This window comes from Varroa jacobsoni, unplaced genomic scaffold (assembly GCF_002532875.2).
Source record: "Varroa jacobsoni isolate VJ856 unplaced genomic scaffold, vjacob_1.0 scaffold_1247, whole genome shotgun sequence".
Taxonomy (NCBI): domain Eukaryota; kingdom Metazoa; phylum Arthropoda; class Arachnida; order Mesostigmata; family Varroidae; genus Varroa; species Varroa jacobsoni.
Window position 1 is genome coordinate 145,485 of NW_019214149.1, and position 18,986 is coordinate 164,470.

The 18,986-nt window shown below is 40.9% G+C and overlaps 1 long non-coding RNA gene across 4 annotated transcripts in view; it reads right to left on the reverse strand.

Annotated features, from left to right (window-relative positions):
- The window catches only part of LOC111268001 (uncharacterized), a 146,026-nt gene that overhangs the window by 97,251 nt on the left and 29,789 nt on the right, over positions 1-18,986 (reverse strand). Inside the window, exons 3-4 of one of the 4 annotated variants that reach the window (XR_002684950.2) lie at positions 14,680-14,871; positions 9,488-13,546 (exon numbers count right to left, since the gene is read on the reverse strand). The exons of 2 other annotated variants lie outside the window; for them this stretch is intronic. This is a non-coding gene — a long non-coding RNA (uncharacterized LOC111268001). Of the gene's footprint in view, positions 1-9,487; positions 13,547-14,651; positions 14,872-18,986 lie in introns of those variants that run through there. One more of the 4 variants, XR_002684949.2, reaches the window with a different exon arrangement.

Here is an 18,986-nt window from a genome sequence, read left to right on the forward strand (position 1 = left end):
ATATGAGATAGGACGAGCAATAGCGAAATCGGAGAGAGACACGACTTTTCGTTGCCAAGCTTGCAATAGGAAGACACGATGGACAACGGGAACAGAACACACGTCAACATGCACAGACCCCAGCGTACACACTTAAAGAAGGACGATGCTGAGAGCGAAGACAACGCAAGAAAAGAAAGCTCAAGGCAAAGACTAGAAAACTGTCATGGACGATGTTTTTGTTAGGACAACTATTCTAGCAGGCTGCGCAGTGTTCGTTCCTAATTTTTTTCATCTCCCTTTTTAACCTCAGACCACAGCGACGTCCGAGGCTGTCTCACAGATGTGAATTAGGCCTCATCTTCAGACGATGAAAATATGCGGCAACACACGGTTCCTCAATAACGTTAATGGCCCTGCTTAACGTATAAGAGAAGAATGCGCGTTGTGGAGAGAACGCTGCTCCATTACCCTAACTTTTTGCCATTGATGGGCAACCAGCAAAACTCTCTCTTTACCAAGGCTAATGCCTTTCGCACACGTAGCAAAAAGCGAGTTAAGGAAAGAAGGCCTTAGTAGGGTTGAGACGTAAAGTGAAAAGTGAGAATTATGCGGTTCTTTTCAGGAATCGTTTTTCCAGCGTTGGCCAAATGCTAGCCCTTAAACATCGTTCTCCCCATCGTCTGCCAGGTTTAGCCCACTTACGCCAAACATTCTGCGTCCATCATCTCTAACACTGTGTCCATAATGTTAGTCCTGGATTTTAACCCAATCCGATCCGAGCTGTCAGTCGCTTCTTGCGATTCTTCTCTGTACCTTGTATCACCTTTGCCGATAAAAATACATAGGTATATATAGGTCTTTTTTGCTATTTTCCGGCTAGCCTCGTTCTGGTCACTAACTAGCTGACAGCTCTTTTTAGAATGGCCAATGTAAGCCATGCTAGGCTTAGTTGAAACACAGAACCTGACAGAAAAGGAATCGCTGTTGCCTGGAGTACTTATGCTTATGACCTTTTCAAGGTTATATACTTTCTCGACCCTGTAATGTTGTCAGTCACAGTGGTTATGGATGGCCATACAATAAAAATTCGTATAAAACACAAGCTGTAAACCCTATATTGAAAAACACATGTGTGACCGTTACAAAACGCCTAGACGGATTACATTACGAACCCGGGCAGGCGACACGTACTAAGAACGAATACATGTCAAGGTGGGCACACATGCAAAAGCCTACAGTAGATATTTACTTCTCTATCTCGGTTCTGTGTGAGCGTTGCTGGATACCGATTTGAATACGTCAGAGTTCTACGACATGATTCTAAGCGATAAATCGTTACGGAGATTTTCATGCATCTAAGAAAAACATTTATCTTTCGACAAAATTTGTGTATCGCATAGCTGATTCGGTCAACGTTGAGCAAACACAGGGAATGTTAGACAGAGCGTGGGGGACTGCAGAAGCGGTATGTTGCGGAAAGATAAATGGTGTGTTTATGTGAACGATTTTGTAGCCGTTGATTTGGTTTCCATCGTCGAATAAAAATCTTTCCTGCTACTCTAACCGTTGTCCAACATTGAACAGGCGTCGTTATCTTTTTTCCAAAGTAACTCTGCTTATTATGAAGACAAATCCTATGATCACAGCGATAAAAGCCAAGCTTTATCGAACCCTCACCTTCGAAGAAACGAATCTATCAATAATACTAACCACGCCCTCTGTACTTCAATGTTCGCTATATCCTAATTCACCTAGTCTGGTATCATTTGATGCGTATTCAGATATATTTCAAAGAAGTTTTTGGATAAATCACTGACTAATAAGCAATGTATGTAGACACATCTGAAAATGATTCCGACTGAGTCCATCGATTGTGACATCTTAGGGATTCATGTCTTCCCTCACGTCGCTAACGTTGCCATTCATTAGATGTATTCGATATTAGATCTCCCTGGGCAGCGGTCAAAGAAGCAAGTTTTGCAGATTTTTTTTAATAAGTATTTGAAGAGTTTTTGCCTGACCGTACGCTTCAGATATTTTCCACCCAAAATGAAAAAGAACGTCCAGCACGATGCAGACGACTGTTAGGTTCATACGCAGCGATTTCTGACAAATTATACAATATTTCTTAGCTTATTCGGAGGGTAGTTTCATATACGTTACTATATTATTAGAGCGGACGGCAGGTTTCCTGAGTCCTGCTTAACATGAACATTGTTAGTATTTATTTCTATAGAAACCTAGCTACATGAAATTTGGCAACTGTGAACATCAAATAGCTTTTGTAAATCCGGTATTTATGTTGCAATAAATAGATCGTTCTCTCCAATTAAGACTGAAGAAAAAAACATTGTTGTCCACTCGAGTCCGGACGAGTATAATGTCTTCATTCCCGCCCAAAAAATACTTAGACAAATTGTATCACATGTAGCAATATAGGTAATAGGTCTTGAATTGAGTCTCGAGTAGGAATCCCGATGATAATTAAAACACGTTATTGCAACGTAACGATAGATACTCTTACAAGAGAGTAATTATTTCTTTTGAAGTTGCACGCCTTCGCTTGCAAAGACTCCGTTCCCATTGCTTTGCTATGAACTACGTCTGGCTAAACTTAACATTAATAAATAAAGTTATAGTATATTGTCTCTAATAATACAGCCGTAATCAAACAGCAGTTAAATTAGATGCGGATAGCAACATAAAAGATCGATAAGAAAAATACGCTGTACGATTTACAGACATAAAGCAGGATATTAAGGGTTTAAATAAAAGGACTTCACACAAGTACGAAACAGAAATTCGAAATTTTTACAAAGGGAGATCTTTCCCAATATAATTAGTTGATATCAGCAATCCGCAATAAAGAATCCTTCAATCGTACGTATCTTTCTTCAACTTCTCTTGGTAGAGATGAATCCTTCATTACTAATAAGAAAAATAAGGTCTCCTAGTGTCAACTAAATTCAATACTCAAGGATTTGTAGCGATCCAGAGAAAAGACGATTCTATGTAAAAGATTAATAGGATCCAAAGCACATGGGGCATTTACATTTCTCGAGTTCTTCAAGACCAACATTCGGACCTTCTTTAAGTGCAGTATTCCAAAAGGTATTAAATAGATCGTACGAGGACGGTTTAAAACTATATACGCTGACTCGAATAGATGAAATATTGCAATGGAATACATAGCCTTGCGCTGGAAAAAAAGTATGAATAGGCTTTAAGTAAAGGCGTTGTCCCACAGTTACGCATATTAGAGACATCGACATTGCGATGGCAGTAAACGTAGCCTTCTATGTTCTCATGATAAAAACAATTGTGCCAGTGAGGGTGATATGTGACACATCATTCTGCCTTTCTTCCTCACAACAAATCAAACCTTTACCTAAAGGTTGGCAAGCGTTTCTCTTCAAAATTACTATGCCGTACTGAAACGTATCGTTTTTACTCAAGCAAGAACGGAAAAACAAGTGGGCGTTCCTAAATTGTAATATTTGCCAGCAGACAGCATTTTGGAGGCTAAGAAAACACATGCAGCTTGCATGGTTGTGCCCGATAGCTTCCGTGATAATGAGTCTGGACATAGTCGAGAGCAGGAAGCTATAAGGTACCTTAGGTCAAGGGTCACCCAAAAGCGCTATAGGTAGAGACTGATTACCGGATGTAGAGCCTAATTTACAAGATGATAACGCCACCTCTTCCTCTCATATACATAGCAACAATTTACAGGACGTATACTTTATATCAACTGTTTATGTTAGTAACAATGTACATAATAATGATAATACTTTGGCATAACAAAGACGACACTAACACAACTTGAGTGTGCTACGATATATGGTATTAAGTTTACGAAAAAACTCCTGCTACCTAAAAAAACTGAGCTTAGAAAAGGACTCAGGTTGTCAAAACATTTTTCCCGTCTTTCCATGCGCTACCTCTGATCCACACCAAGAAAAATGCAACTTTTTGTTAATGGCGTGATTTGCGTGGTGTTACGCCCACTCACACCACGATTCGTGTTGCAGTGGCGTCTGTTGGTTTCTTGCGGTTCTTCTTGGCCTCGGTGCCTGTGTGCTACGACTGGGTTGGGTCGGAGCTCAGCTAGTGACGGTAACAACCCAGAGCCCCATAACGACAGCATCCTAGAATGTGTTCCGCTGGCTTCATATGCATTAATGAATGTCAAGCAACCATGAAGGACTGCTGGCTCGCAGAGAACTCTTCACTATTCTAACATCACAAGCGTTACCACCTGTTCTTCAGGCTACCTTGCCTTTATGTGGTGGTAGAGGCGATTAGGGCGGTCGTTTTGATGGGCGGTGGCCTGTGGGTCCCTGAATCACCTCAAATATTAACATAAGGCAGTAATGAGTTCCTTTGGCGATAGCCTATGCGTGACGGTAGCAATGGTCACGACCAAGTTTATGATCTGGAGTGGGTCCACAAACACAAACCTAAATTTACAGGTTCCATGCTTTGAATTCGTTACGCTATTAAGGTTTGCTACGCACAGTTAGCGTCTTTCAGAAAGTAACAAGTTCCGCGTGTACGCCTGGTTTTGAAGTTGGACTATCTCATGTGCCTTTAAGTACAAATAACAAACATCTAGCCACTGAACGAGCACGGAAATAGAAGTACGAAATTAGATCTCTCTAACGGATGCTAATTATTTATATAAAGGTTGTAAAATCCTTCATTGTAAATTCATGCATCGGAATATACCTACATAATGCGACTGTCAGATGCTATACTAAACCACGCTGAGTGGAAAAAACGTAAAACTAACACCAGTAGTACAAAAATCTTTACAGCATCGTTATCAGACTATGTTTTTTTTTTATACGTTTTGTATGACTGGCGCATATTGTTTTTATTATCAAGTACGGGCTCAACCGTCGAACTTAAGGATAGGCAAAATTGCCACGGAAAACCCTTACTCCACTGGAGACTCAGAGGAATACTATTTTTCAAAAGGTAAAAGCCTTTCAAAACGCCAGGACTGAAACTGGTTTTTACTGAACTAGTGAGTGGGGAGCGATGGTTTCTGCATCGCGCCTTCGTTGTTCGGACTAAGTTTTCCACTGTCAAAAAGAACTTCGAACTATACAGACCATTCAGTGCGTGCAAACAGGCCCATACGTGGCTAAAAATTTGTTCATGGGAAAAGTTAAAACTTTGAATAGCGTTGTAAATGTTGAAGTGCTAAAAAAAAACTTACTGTTGCATCATATTGAGTTGTTTCAGGGTTATCTTGTAACTGCTTCTGCAACGAACAACTACGTCACCAAGCGTCACAATGTATATCGGATTAATATTTTCCCTAAACGGTTACGTGTGCCGTAAAAGTTTACCGTCCGAAAGTTTTACGCAACCCAGCTTACTAGATAATTATTTTTTTAGAGTTGAGTAACGTTTTACTTCGTTTATTACGTGCTCGCGTGGCAACGTGTTTGCCTTTTCTAATTGGCCGATTTAGGCTTTCTTAAGCAAACTCTATTTAGGTACCAACCTATCGATGATGGAGCTCGAGGTTTCAAGGTTTACGATGCTATACTAACGCTTGTTAATAATAATAATTGTAATAACAATTATTATTATCGTTAATATGAATGTCATTTCGTCATATTTCCGTTTGAGGGATGGACGAAAAATGAAAGCCTGAAATAGGGAGGCTCTCGTCGTTAAAAAAGGCAGGGTGCCACGTCGACATGTCGAACCAGTGAACGATGGATGATGCAAAGCAACACGCGGAAACGCATCCTTCGAAAAACTAATGGTTTAACTAAACGACAGATGAAACTACAATAGCAAATATTACCGTTATAGACTAAAACCTACTACATGTGGCTAGACGGCGTCTAGGTAACTACAGTTGCGTCTAAGTAACTACAGTCGCGACTACTGACAATTACAATAAGAAATTTTCGCGTTTGCAACTTATATATACCTTAAATATACACTTTAATCATATGACACAGGCACAAATTAAATGCTCGTTTTTAACATCGTCGCTAGGAGTGATTTTCTAAACAAAAAGCCCGAATTCAAAGGTAATACTTCTAGGCAACCAAAAGGAGCAACGAATTGGCAATGACGCAATCAATTGGCATAGGCGCACCTAAAAGGTTTGAATAAACTCTGCCTACCCTATTGCACTTCCCTTAAAACGGTATAGATTTTTCACTAAAGGTCAGGCAGGTTGTCCCATTGCGTAAATTCATTAACGTGTTCGGAAATTGAGCTGTACGATAACCGTCGAAAATTGGCGAGTTTAAACAACGTCGATTAACACCCTTTTACGTGAACCTAACAATAACGCATATCAATGCGTCCTTCTGCTACAATTACATAAGTAATACATTGATTGAAAAAAAAAACGCTGCCATCTAGATTCCACTTGATACGAGTGCTTATCGCTCTTCTCGTCATTATTGATTCATAGATATACTAAACAGTAAGCCAGCGACATAGCCACTAGTATGGCTCCCCCCAAGGCCCACGCACGACACTAGCCAACGATACAACATCAGCAATCCAGCCTAGTTACAATCAAGCCCTACCGTCGTTTCGTGAGTATTCCTTGTTTTCCCGGCTGGGTCTTCCGATTTAACCTAACCATTCCATAGTGTAGGGCAGCCGAATTGGCCAATAGCGATTGTTAATAACACTTCAGACCGCACCACGGGCCCAACATTACTCCAGTGTGCGCTTGATCGTTGGTTGGATTAATAATAATTTTATTAAGGGTAACTGCTTTACGGTAGGAAGTTGTGTTATCAGAGGGAAAGGCCACCTCGGGAAAGAAACAGCCAGGTGACGATCATCGGAAGACAGTTGCTGTTCATAGCACACCCGCTATCACCGGTGCGGTCTTACCTTGGGTATAACCGCTAAAATGCAAATATATACCTATAAGTAATTGCAGAGGGTCTATATAGGCCTTAAACAGGTTAGGGTTTTCGGGCTAATAGAAAAAGGGCACTTAACAGTTGCATGGAGACAAATGCCTTACCGAGCCTTCTTGTAGTAGCGTCTGGCATTCATCCTACGTAGCGCTTAAGGGGCAGGCACTAGCCCACCACACCCATGCGTTTTGGATGCCAGCTTTCGTCCGCCCCTTTACACGAGGAGCGAGCACAATAACTAGAAAAACTTAGGAGCTTACCCATTTTCTAATGTAGACGAGTGTCTGTGTTTCAAAAGATAATACAAATATGTATTTATTTATGTATAGATCTATGTATGAGTCAAAGCTAATAAGGATTTCCTTCTTTCGTTTCATGGTCGCCGGCGCTGGCAACGAAGATAACGTAGGGAAATCATGAAAAAAAGCAGAGCAATTTTTGGGGTCTATTGCGATGACGGAGACATGGCAAGCCTTTAGTGTAGAGTAAATTCGGTACAGACGAATAATTGGAAAGCAGCCTTGAATGCTTCCCCCGAGACCTTAAAAACAGGGTCTAGATGGGTGTACGGTTAAACATTCGTGTCGGTCAGAATTTGCTAGACGTATTATCATATTGATGCTACCCCACTTGTGTACATGCAAATCTCCTTGCCGGGTTCTTAGTTATCTCTGCCTGAACTTCGTGCAGTAATCAGCTCCTATCTTCGACAACCACTAAACGCAAACATTCCAAGTCAGTAGTATCTATACAGCGTGTGCTGTCGACGCGATGAGAATATTCACACACATCCCAGGCGGGACACTGAAGCAAGACTACACGCGATGTTTGTAGCTAGTCCTTCAAAGCTACTGAGTCCTATTTATTCGTTTCCCCTAGTTTGTGCAGCGGCTTTATTCACCGGGTTCTATCGGCTACGACCCCAGCAACGAACGCTATCGACTAAAGGAAAACTGGCGAGCCGAAATACGTTGTTCGGATGGAGAAGGAAGTAGATGAAAACACCAAACAAGGAGATGCTAGAACACTAAATAAAGACATGGAACGATTTGCAAGTGGCAATAAGATAAGGATAGACGGAGAGAGGAATTGTGAGCTCGTCTGGACGTTGAATAGTTGTAGCTCTGGGCCTAAGTGGGCCATTTGAGGTGGACTTTGAGCCAGGGGACTGTACAGCTGGATAAAACTTCCGGCCACGGCGGTGATAGCCGGCAGTTTGGGAAGCGATTAAGCCCAGCAGTTGGTCTAGAGTTATCTAGAAGTCTAGACGGATCTAATGGGGAAAGATCTGTCATGGCTAACATACGCAGAAAACCTTAGAGACGGTTTTACAGGGTAGCTAGCTGGCATTTCAGAAGGAGTTTGAGCTGGGCGAAAAAGGCGAGAAGGATCTTTCCAGTCTTGCGCATCCTATGAAATACGAGAAATAAGACTAAAACTTCTGGACGTCAACGTAGGACAATTGACTTTGTCACATAAATGATGAATTGAATTTGTACCCCCCTATGTATCGGTGTGCCTGGTTTATACATTTTAATCTCTACTAAGCCTTTTCCAGCTAATCAGAATGAAATAGAAGGTCCTAGCTACAGGCCGGATTGATCTGAACGGAGCGAATATCTTCTTTAGACAGACTAAGTTGAGATACTGTATAACAATAATCGAGGCATAGGGCAACATGGTGCCGTGTTGCCGTGGAGATACGGATTCATTCCAGACTGGAAAAATAAACTTGGTGTTTTATTTATCTACATAGGACTTTTCGAAACGATGTCTAAAATGGCACAGTTACTTCCATACATTAAAATCATATGTATCAATTTGTACTCAACGTCTCTTTAGTTGTATGTCTTCATAACGACATACTGTAAACCAAAAATCAAGATTTACTTCTCGAAATAGATTTTGTATAAATATAGATAGACATAAGCGATCGATACGAACTTGTGTTTGTTCTCTAAATGGATATCCTCAAATGGATATATAATAAATGGATAAATAAATGGATATCAAAAATATGCACGATAAATATTGCGCAACGTACAGGACCGCAAAAGCTAAACAAGAGACAAGTGCTTTAATCGTATCGGTCTCTAACAGTTTCAAATCGACGATTTGAATCTAATGTGTAAATATTTTGATAATTTTTGGAGCTCGGATTGAAAATCAGGCTCGTCAAGCACGGTGCGCTTCCTTGTTCCTTAAACATAGCTTCTAGTGAAATCATAATAAAATGGCTGTAACCATATGATTGTAACAAATGGTTCTACGATTAAAGCGAAACAAAGATATAACCTTAATTATTTTGTCTACTGAGCTAACAGTAACGACTGAACATATGATCAGACAAATTCCCATACATAGTCCGCCGAAAACATTGGAAAATTTTTTTTTTTTGTGTCGATCGGAAACATTGTCCGTTTAATAGATAAAATCAGACAATTACGCAAAAAACGTTTCTGACTTGTATAGGAGCTGTATATATATAAATGTTTGTGCACGTGCTTAAGACCTCATTGTGCTGGCATTAGCTGAAAGTATCGATAGAGTCCTTGATGATTTTTAGAAATTTCGGCCACTAAAAAAGAAACATATTCGACCTTTCTCGTAGAAGTCAGTGATATTTTATTCTTATACTGTCCCACAGGAAATATCACAATAAGCAATACCTACATGAATAGATATTGTGCGAGATGCTCTCTGTTAACTAAACGTATCTCCTTTCTGTAAAAATTGCTTGGTTGATTGCCTCTAATAAGCTTTAGGTTATACTGCGTTCTACGCTTGCCAATAGAGCCATGTTCACACCGAATCAATAAAAGCCACTCGACGGTAATATCGCTGTAAATGACTAGTGAATCAAGCTCTACAAAAATGGACGTGAGCGGAAATTCTGCCATACCCTATCTTTGCATGTCCAGTAACATGTCCTTAGCTAAGATCGATGAAATCTATCTCGTTTTATAGTTTCGATATTCACACGTGTTTAGCGTCTATGCCGCTGCGAAGCGTACGTCAAACATTTTATCTAAAAGTCTACGCTTAAAGCAAATAATGCAGCCGTTTCGCCATATTTAAAAATCGCATTTTTCTATACTCAAAGTTCTTTTCCTAGTGGAAACAGCTTTTAGGCAATTACCTCTGATTATAATATTCCTTATAAAAATATAATACGTGCCAGTAACGCTTCACGTCGCTGCCGTCTGACAGCATTTGTGCCACTGGAATGGCAACCGAGAAACGACTGATTTTCAGGGCCAGCCCCCTGTTGCTCCCCGCCACTCAGACCTACAGCTTTATATTGTTTTGTTTGAGCTGGGTGATAAAAAAGAAGATAGATTCAAACGCTAGTGGCTTCTTCCTTTTAGGAACACTTGTTTGTGGTGAAGGAGAATGAGGTAGCGAAACAACCTTAAAGGGAAGAGCAATCCGAAAATTGAGCCATCTTTTTTCTGTCCTTTATGACCAGCAGTCAGCGCGGGCAGCGGGCGACGTTTTAGTACTTGGTAGTAGGTGGTACTACAAAGAAAGCCTAATGCAGGTGGCAGGCCTTTTAGGCGAACGGAACAGGGGCAGAAGAGAAAAGGGGGCCAAAAAGGAAGCAACTGAAACAGCGAGAACTAAAGAGAGCCTCAGGGAACTGAAAGGTCTTTTTCGCCTTTGACAGTGACAAAATACAGCAAACTCCGGAGACGGGGGTTAATCCAAAAGCAAAACAAGGGGGCAGAGTCGGTTGTCAGTAGTGATAACCAGCGAATACCTGTCAGAGAACCGTCTGCCCCACCAGCAACGGACCGAGAGTCAGTAGCAAAGCTTTACTCTGACTAAACCTGAAGTCTTTGCTGCTTGGCTACCGCCTGCTATTCGCGGGAACATTTGCCAACGTTGAATGACCCGAAGGTCAGGCGTTTTGTAAAAGTGCGATGCCGGGTGACTTACTACCGCCATAGCTACTTCAGACAGAAAAGGCAGGGAGAGATTTTCGATGATTCGATGACCATTGCATCAAGAAAGTTATAATACCGGCGCTGAAAATCAATGAACAACGTGCCCAAGACGGTCACAAGCGGGTCTACAATGACTACACCCGCAGTGGATGTAGTTCAAAGGAAATCGACCTGTTATAGTGACCAGTGATAATATATACTTCTGTCAAAAAATGCATTTGGTTCGAGCCGTAAAGTCTAGGCCACGTTGTATGGCACTAAAGAATTGGAAAAATAAAAGGTAAATATTAAATAAAGCTACTGTAGTTTCTTGTTGAATTATTTCAAAATGTATAACTAGTTGTTGATGCAGGCCAGGCACCCGGCAGTTCCTGTCCAGGAAACCCGGCAATCGTTGTAAGTCTTTCTCGAACTTACTTAAATTTTACAATCATCAATGTCTAACTTGTGGCACACTTACCGAACATAATGTTTTCTACTTTAATTAATTTATTTAGAAAAATAATATAAGCTTATTTTTACGTTACGGATGCCTTTCTACCACAGCAACATTCGGTAACTGAAAACAAAGAGAGGTTTTTTCAACGTAAGTCTCATGAATGACTCTATTGCACGATCTAAAAACTAAAGAACATATAGACTTCCCTTATCCAGTCCGTCCGCAGTTACTTCGTGGTATTCCATGGCCTGATACAGTTGGCCGCTCGTGATCCGCAATTTTTTTCTGTTGCAGCAAAAAATAAGAAGAATGGAGCGGACAGCAATGAAGCCATTTGAATCCGTTTTTTTTTTTTTCTACCATGGAACTCAATGGACGAAGTCGGAAAATGAAGTTTGGTTTAAAACTTTGCTGCTATTATCGTGACCCAATCGGCCAGTAAGAACCGGTTTATACGTAATAGTGTTGGCGTTGACGCCTGGTTTTTCACTTTGAGTTCACAGGAGAAGAGGCAGAAAAAGGAACGTTTGATTGCTGAGACGCAGAAACTGAACTCAATGGGTTCGGAATGGCTGGCACCAGTTGAACAACTCTGTAGATTTTCGGCTTCCGATGCTTTGGCGATGGCAGCCGGCTGTTCGTCCTCTAGAGCATTGGAGGAAAGGCGGCATCGGTGGTGGTAAACATGATTTGCATTTTATTGAAAATTTACTTCATCCCCGGTTAGCCCACACGTGATCTCACTCCGTAGTGCGGTCCATAGCTCAAAATTTAACGTGGAGTCCGCCTTCTTTCCATAGACCCATGGATTTATTTATTCAACCCTTCTCTGCAAGCGATCGGCCAGCGAATAGTCAGCCACTCAATGTAGGGCTAATATATCTGCCGCCACTGGAAAAGTTCGTCTATCACATAACATACAAGCATACATTTCTATCGGAAAGCGCAGAACTCCCCATTGTAGACCCGCGACCAGATCAGGATTTGTGCAAGCGCTCAACTCTTGTATCAATCCGCCAACAACATAATTTACAGAGATTTAAATGTATACTGTTTTCTAGGATCGATCAACTAGGTCGCCGTTCTGTGGTTCACAGTGTTGCCATATCAACGCTTTACTTTTCACACCTAACCAATTCACGCAGTTAAACCTGTGCGGAGGCTTCGGCGATGCTACAAGTTATATCATCTGTGTACCTCTCTCATTCGGTCGACCAGAAACTAGGACTGGAACGCGCAGCTCCCGCCTACTGGCAGCAACTTACCTAAGCAAAAAGACACAAAAACTGTCCAACTCTATCGGGAATAAGTTAATCTTCGCGACAGCCGCCATCTAAGGATGAACAAAGTTGTATTAGATTCTACGATGTAGGTAGGTTTTCAAGCAACACTGTCGTGTTCCGTAGATTGGCCTCTGCTTCCTTCCGATCCGCGTATGAGTCTCTTCTTCGATGGTAAGAACTGGGGTAAGGCCATCCAACCACTCAGAGGTAAACTCAACCAGTCGATTCAGGAGGAAAGAGAGAAACGAAAAAAGGGGGCGAAATAAACTAAGCGCGTCGATCCGAGATTAACTTCTCTCTGCAACCAACTCCATGTGATACTAACCACCACCGCGACGATCAAGCAAGTAGAACGAACCTGAAAGCGGAGTAGTGAATCGAGGTGGAAACCGTCGTCTGCAGCTGTGAGCGATGTGGCTCTGAGGTGCCCCGAAGCCTTTGTTCCTACGGGAGTAGGCTACTGAAGGGCGAAGGAGCGATGGAGATGGTGCCGATTGGTTGTCACCTCAATGGAAACTTTGTATTACGTACATGTCTTTGGATGCGTCTTTCGCCGTTTTTCGTAGGTCGCGTCAGACACTCATGTCAAACAATCGTCGTTGGCGGTGACGACAATGGTCTGACGTATAGACACTGCGGGTATTAAAACTGAGAAGCTTGCAGCTGTGTCGTTGAAGGGTGAGTGAATCGATGTGGGTGTGCTTGATTGCTGGCAGACAGAACAGGCAGTCTCACATAAACTGACAGGTCTTAATCAGGAGGTGTCGTATAGTGCAGTAAGGAACAGATCCGTAGCTGGTTGACTAGTTCACTTTTTCTTTTCATTGTCCTCCGGAACGACCGCTGAAACTGTTGCAGTCCTGTCATTGCTCGCTTGATACGTAATCAGAACGCCGAATCCATAGCAATGTAATAGATCTATGTCAAGTAGCATGAGCACCTTTGTTTGCCATGAATACCTTTTTTTTGTTGCTTTTCTTTGACCTGGCATGAACAAAACAGAAGAGAAATAATCATCTGAGCACATGTGAGCATGTTATCAGCGGCTAGACAGGAAGTTCTGAGCTTTGTGAGCTTATTAAGCTATTATTGAAAAAATAGGAATCGAAAATATGGCTGTATTTAAAAGTGTCAATCGAGAACGTATTTTAATAGATAAGCTAGAAGCTGTTGCAGCCCTTTTGAAGGCAGTTTTTTTGACGTAGCACATTCAAAAATAATGAAGGCACATAATGCTGAATTAGCTAAATCTTGAGGAGATTGACACATCTGAATGATGCGTGTTTTTTTCACGCGCGATAGGAAGGAGCACATATGTGACCTTACGATATATGTGAAATCGAGGAAGCTGCAGTATAAGTTAAATATATTGAAATAATAGTCAATTGGAGTATTAGGACGCAGGCGAATTTAAAAAGCTAGCGCGGCGTTATTTAGATACAGTCGTATAGTGTGTTTAGATGTAAACAATTTAACAGAAATATTGCGTGGACTAGGTGGCAATATTTTTGTCGTATTTTATCAGCTTTCTTACGAGAAATGCTGTATAAAAGGTCGACTCATATTATCGCGAGATAACCTAATCGGCTATGCTAAGTAGATACTTATTTACGTTATATAATTTTCGACATTTTGAAAATTCGTTTTGTTCGGTCTTTTAAAGGACTAAAGGCTTGATATCTCCTAGTGGCCATACGTTAGCCAGATGTGTTGTGTGTGCGTTGCAATAAGCAGGCGCACTATAAAGAAAAAGATGACCAAGTAATACATACAGAATATATAATACAGGATATGAGACCGACATCTGTTATAGGGTCGATATTGATATTAAAAGCAAACGTTGCTATTTTTGAAAATGAGAATCCTTTCAGGCATCCTTATTTATCAGTAGATTTCGCGCGAGCTGTTTCTGTCTGCTGACTGGATATCTCACTTGCGATAGGTGATGTTCTAGATCGACAACGTGAAGTGCCTCGAAAGCTTCAACTTCAATAAGTAGGTTACATGACGTGGTGGTCTGAATGTAACCTTCTGCTTTTCCTTTAACCTGGTTTATGTTCTTAACGATCTTTTTGAGCGAACGACTCACGTGTGTCAGGTGATCCCGCAGTACGCACCTTCGACTCTGGTGCCCTACTAGACCTTCAATTTCGCGTTGCGCCTCTGCAGGCGGTGGCTTGGCGCGTGAAGTAAATGGCACATGTGGGTTGACAACGAAAAGCCAATGATGCGAGAGGGCACAGGCTACGTTGGCAAATACGGGTAGGAGTCTAAGGAGTTTTCTGAAAGATAGCTCCACTGTACTGAACCTACTGACAGGACAAATGAGGAAAGAGCAGAAGGAGCAAAGATGCTAGTACTGTTAATAGATATTTTAGGTTTTTCGTTTTACCAACGGAATAGAATGCTTGCTAACCATTATATTTATATATATATACATCTCACTTGCGATAGGTGATGTTCTAGATCGACAACGTATGCATATATATATATATATATATATATATATATATATATATAACGTTGTGCATATCTCAAATAAGGTCACACTTATGTGAGAAAAACTTTCATCATATATTTTATCATAGATATGTATCAAAAATTAGGATGACCTTCATCTGCGCACCTTGCCAGTAAGATACGGTAAATTTTTTGGAAATCGATTTACAAAAAAATGCTAATGTACCTTATCAATTTACATTTTTTCCTTATACAACAACCCGTAACAGTACAATGGTGTAGTTAGCGAATACCCTTAATAAAAGCTACACTGTAACTTGATGGCAAGTTCATCCAGATGACAATTACTAATGTTTGCCATAATAGAAAAATCACAACGTGCAATCCTCATACGAATGAAGTATGTATGTAAAGAAGTTTGTCTGTTCAATGAACTTACGAAAAAAACTCTTTTCCTGAACTTCTCTAATCGAACAGTGCTCAACGAGGCGGCACTGCGCATCCAACATGTACACAGTGTGCACTAGACAAGCTTTAAGATGGAAAGACCTAGCGACCGGTCAAATGAAAATCAGGCATAGCGAGGTTGTGTTGTGCGGCAATTTATTGCACCCTTTTGTACAATGACAGCAAGACCTGGTACATATATAGCAAGCGAAAGGTTGAAGACACAGATACCGTAAGATTAAGATGTTATACTGGAGAGGAAAGGCGTATGGAGTACGCATAGAAAAGCTGCAAAGTGTACAGCTCCATTCGCCTATAGTTAGGTCCAAAGGAAAAGGTTTTCATAAGGGTACAAAGGGATTTCTTCGAATGGCTCTAACTCGTAAAAAGAACTGAAGGCATGTCGGTTTTCAGACATGGAATTTCGTCGAGGATAAAAACACTAACCTCGAAAAATCAATGAAGCCGTCAATGGTACTTACGCCTAACAAGGGTTCGTACTATACATTTAACCGATAAGCTTAGAGGAGGACCCAAGGTTTGTTGATTATTAGAATAATTACAAAAGGATGCGTGACTCATTTTGTGGGTGGACTGACCCATTTTATCGTGGCCATTTCCTAGATTCTTTACTACAGAAATTATCAATCACATTGGATCAAATGTTTCTTAGAGGAATTTATTCAGTTCGAATTACTTCAGCTGAACCACTTGAGTATTCTACATGCTACATTGTCCAATATATCGAAAGAACAAACGCGGCACATCTTCGAAATCAGCATCTTAAACTCGTCTCTTTGATACATGCTCGAGTATTCATTCACATCTGTCTACTTGCAATATTAATAGCAATAATAATAATAATAACTAATCAGAGTAGTGAACGTAAGCTTTCAACCGTCGTGTCGAACGGAAATAACAAGTATATATATGTTGTTCTGATACTGACACCATAAACTGAAGACTACTTGTACCGACTGGAAGCAATTTGCAACCACCATAAGCCTTTACGCGACACATGGTTCCAAGTCGACCTCTCTTTCCATGATCAGAGGCTCGCATGAGAAGCGTTGATGTTTCGTTACAATTGTCGCTCAGCAGCTGTCAATACATCTAGTTGCGTTCGATTCCGCCGTATCAACTAAATCATCCTGGTCCTGGTTGAATCGCCCTGCTCAGGAATGCTCTACCAGTCACAACCAGCCTCCCGAATCTAGTCGAGCCTCAGCTGGCGTACTATTTCCTTCATTTTCTTTCTATCCTCATCCATTTGTAATAATGTTTTATGTTTCCTCAACGTTGTTGTAGAATCTCGCCATGCTATGGAGTGTTGTGTACATATCCATGGTGGCAAGGCGGACAGGCGTTTAGTGAGGTTGTCAATGGCAGTCACTTCAATACTTCACCGAGCGATACCATCTCCTTGATTTTCCGAGGGAGCTCCATTCGCCCGCTGCTGGCCTGGCGGGCTACGTCATTTGTCTGTGCTGGGCAACTCGATTTCGAGCTGAGCAGTTGCGGTAGAGGTGGCCTACTTCCGAACTGTGTCACAGCTGTGCACACTTCTCATTGAAGGGTTCCCCATTGGCCAAAAAAGTAGCCGTACCGATGCCTACTAGATCTCGTTCAGCCTATCGCAGTTTACAACAGCACTTGGTTCAGAGTCGGCGCGAAGTTTCGTACGAGAGACAGGAATAGAATTTCGATTGAACAACGGTTAGCCCTGCCGCTGGTTATTGTTGTAAAATTGTTTAATACTGTTATAAAATCACTTAATACGCCGTTTCAATGTACAGCGTTTGTACGGCGCGTTTAACAAACACTGGAAGCAGATTTGCGATTTATCGAAGTGCGTCATGTGTCGTGATGCGAGCTTAACGAATACCTGAATAAGTAGCTTTTTCTTCATCTAAATGAATATGTTGTATTCTTGTATCGCTGTAAATACTTCACAATAACGTCTTGAAACACAATTATGCTGTTGGGTTAGTTTATCCTACGCATTTTAATAAACATTCAGAATTGACTGAAACTGTTTACTCACGTTCTTTTCTCATTCATTTATTATTGGTAAGGTATTATATGGTATTATATGCAACTTAATATATATTGTATACGTACGCATATTATTGGGCCTTGTTGGGTCCGTTATCGACGTGGTCATCTATGATAATACGCTCAGGCTACGTAAAGTACCTGGATGACTAATCTCACATTTTTCTCTCTAACCTTCGATCTAACGAGTTCTAATGTTGACTAATTAGCGAACGAGAAATTAACGTATCGTAGGAAGATCGGTCAGCGTTTGCCAATTGGAACAGCTACCTAATGACCAAAAGGGTTCCGAAAGTACATGACTTAGTGGAAATACTCCATCGTCTTAGACCCTAAATAATGACCCAACCTATCACATGTCTATCTCGGATACTCTAGATTATGTACTTGGAGGCGTGTAACCGTTAGGTGAGGCGTCAAATGGATTACGTAAAGCTAAACGTCGCAGCCCTTCATGAAGATGATAACAATGTTTCAATAGTCTACGGCTAAATCTATACATTTCATAACTTTCACCTCAACATAGTTCAACTTTATCTCTCAACTTAGTCATATTTAATTTCCCTTTACCGTAAATATATGATAGCGTCATACGATTTCGATCACATCATATCGCATAGATACCGATGAAAGATGGAATCGCTAATTTTTAGCAGTTTGATAAGAAGCTATTTACGAGGTAATTGCACATAGCAGATACACAAAGTTCTAAAGGGAACTGCAGATAACTTGGAAGATGCCGTTTGAGATGAATGCATGTTTGAATTCATCTCCTCGATTGGATTAAGTTTATTGGCAAAACAAAAAACGCATGAGCTCATCTAAAAGTCTCTTTTAAAGGGGATTAGGAGACAGGCGAGCAAGCTAAGTACGTACATTGCTGCTGTATGTAGTAAAGGCTTACAAATTTAAAAATCGTCTCTATTCAACACAGACTCGTCTGTCTAAACGACTATAGTACGTTGAAACTTTTGATACACAATGGTAGGTAACTTTCTACGCAGATTACTATGCTACCTAGCGTTTATCTCTCAGAAAACACTACTCATCGTAGTAAATAGCTATTTTTACTTTCTTTAATTAGACATGAATATTATGTAGTAGTTGTTGCGTAAATTAAACGAAATTCTAACTTGTTTTTTTAACTTAACTCTACCATATATCCATCAACGACCACAGTAATACGCAGCAATACGAGTCTGTTTTCAACGTTTGTTGCCGCGATTCCCGTCGAATAAGAGTTGACGCTTAATTTTTTCAACAAATCGGTTGGCCTGCAGACATAAGCCTAACAAGCGTTGCTTTGCCCTTCATGCGTCACCTCCTTCTCCTGTATGTGACACAACGTATATTGATTCTACTCTGTCGTGAGTTATCTCCCTCAATATTCTGTGCGCTTTAGCATAACACTACACCGCATATGTATATATTCTACGTGTAGATAAAAATAATTTCCCCCGAT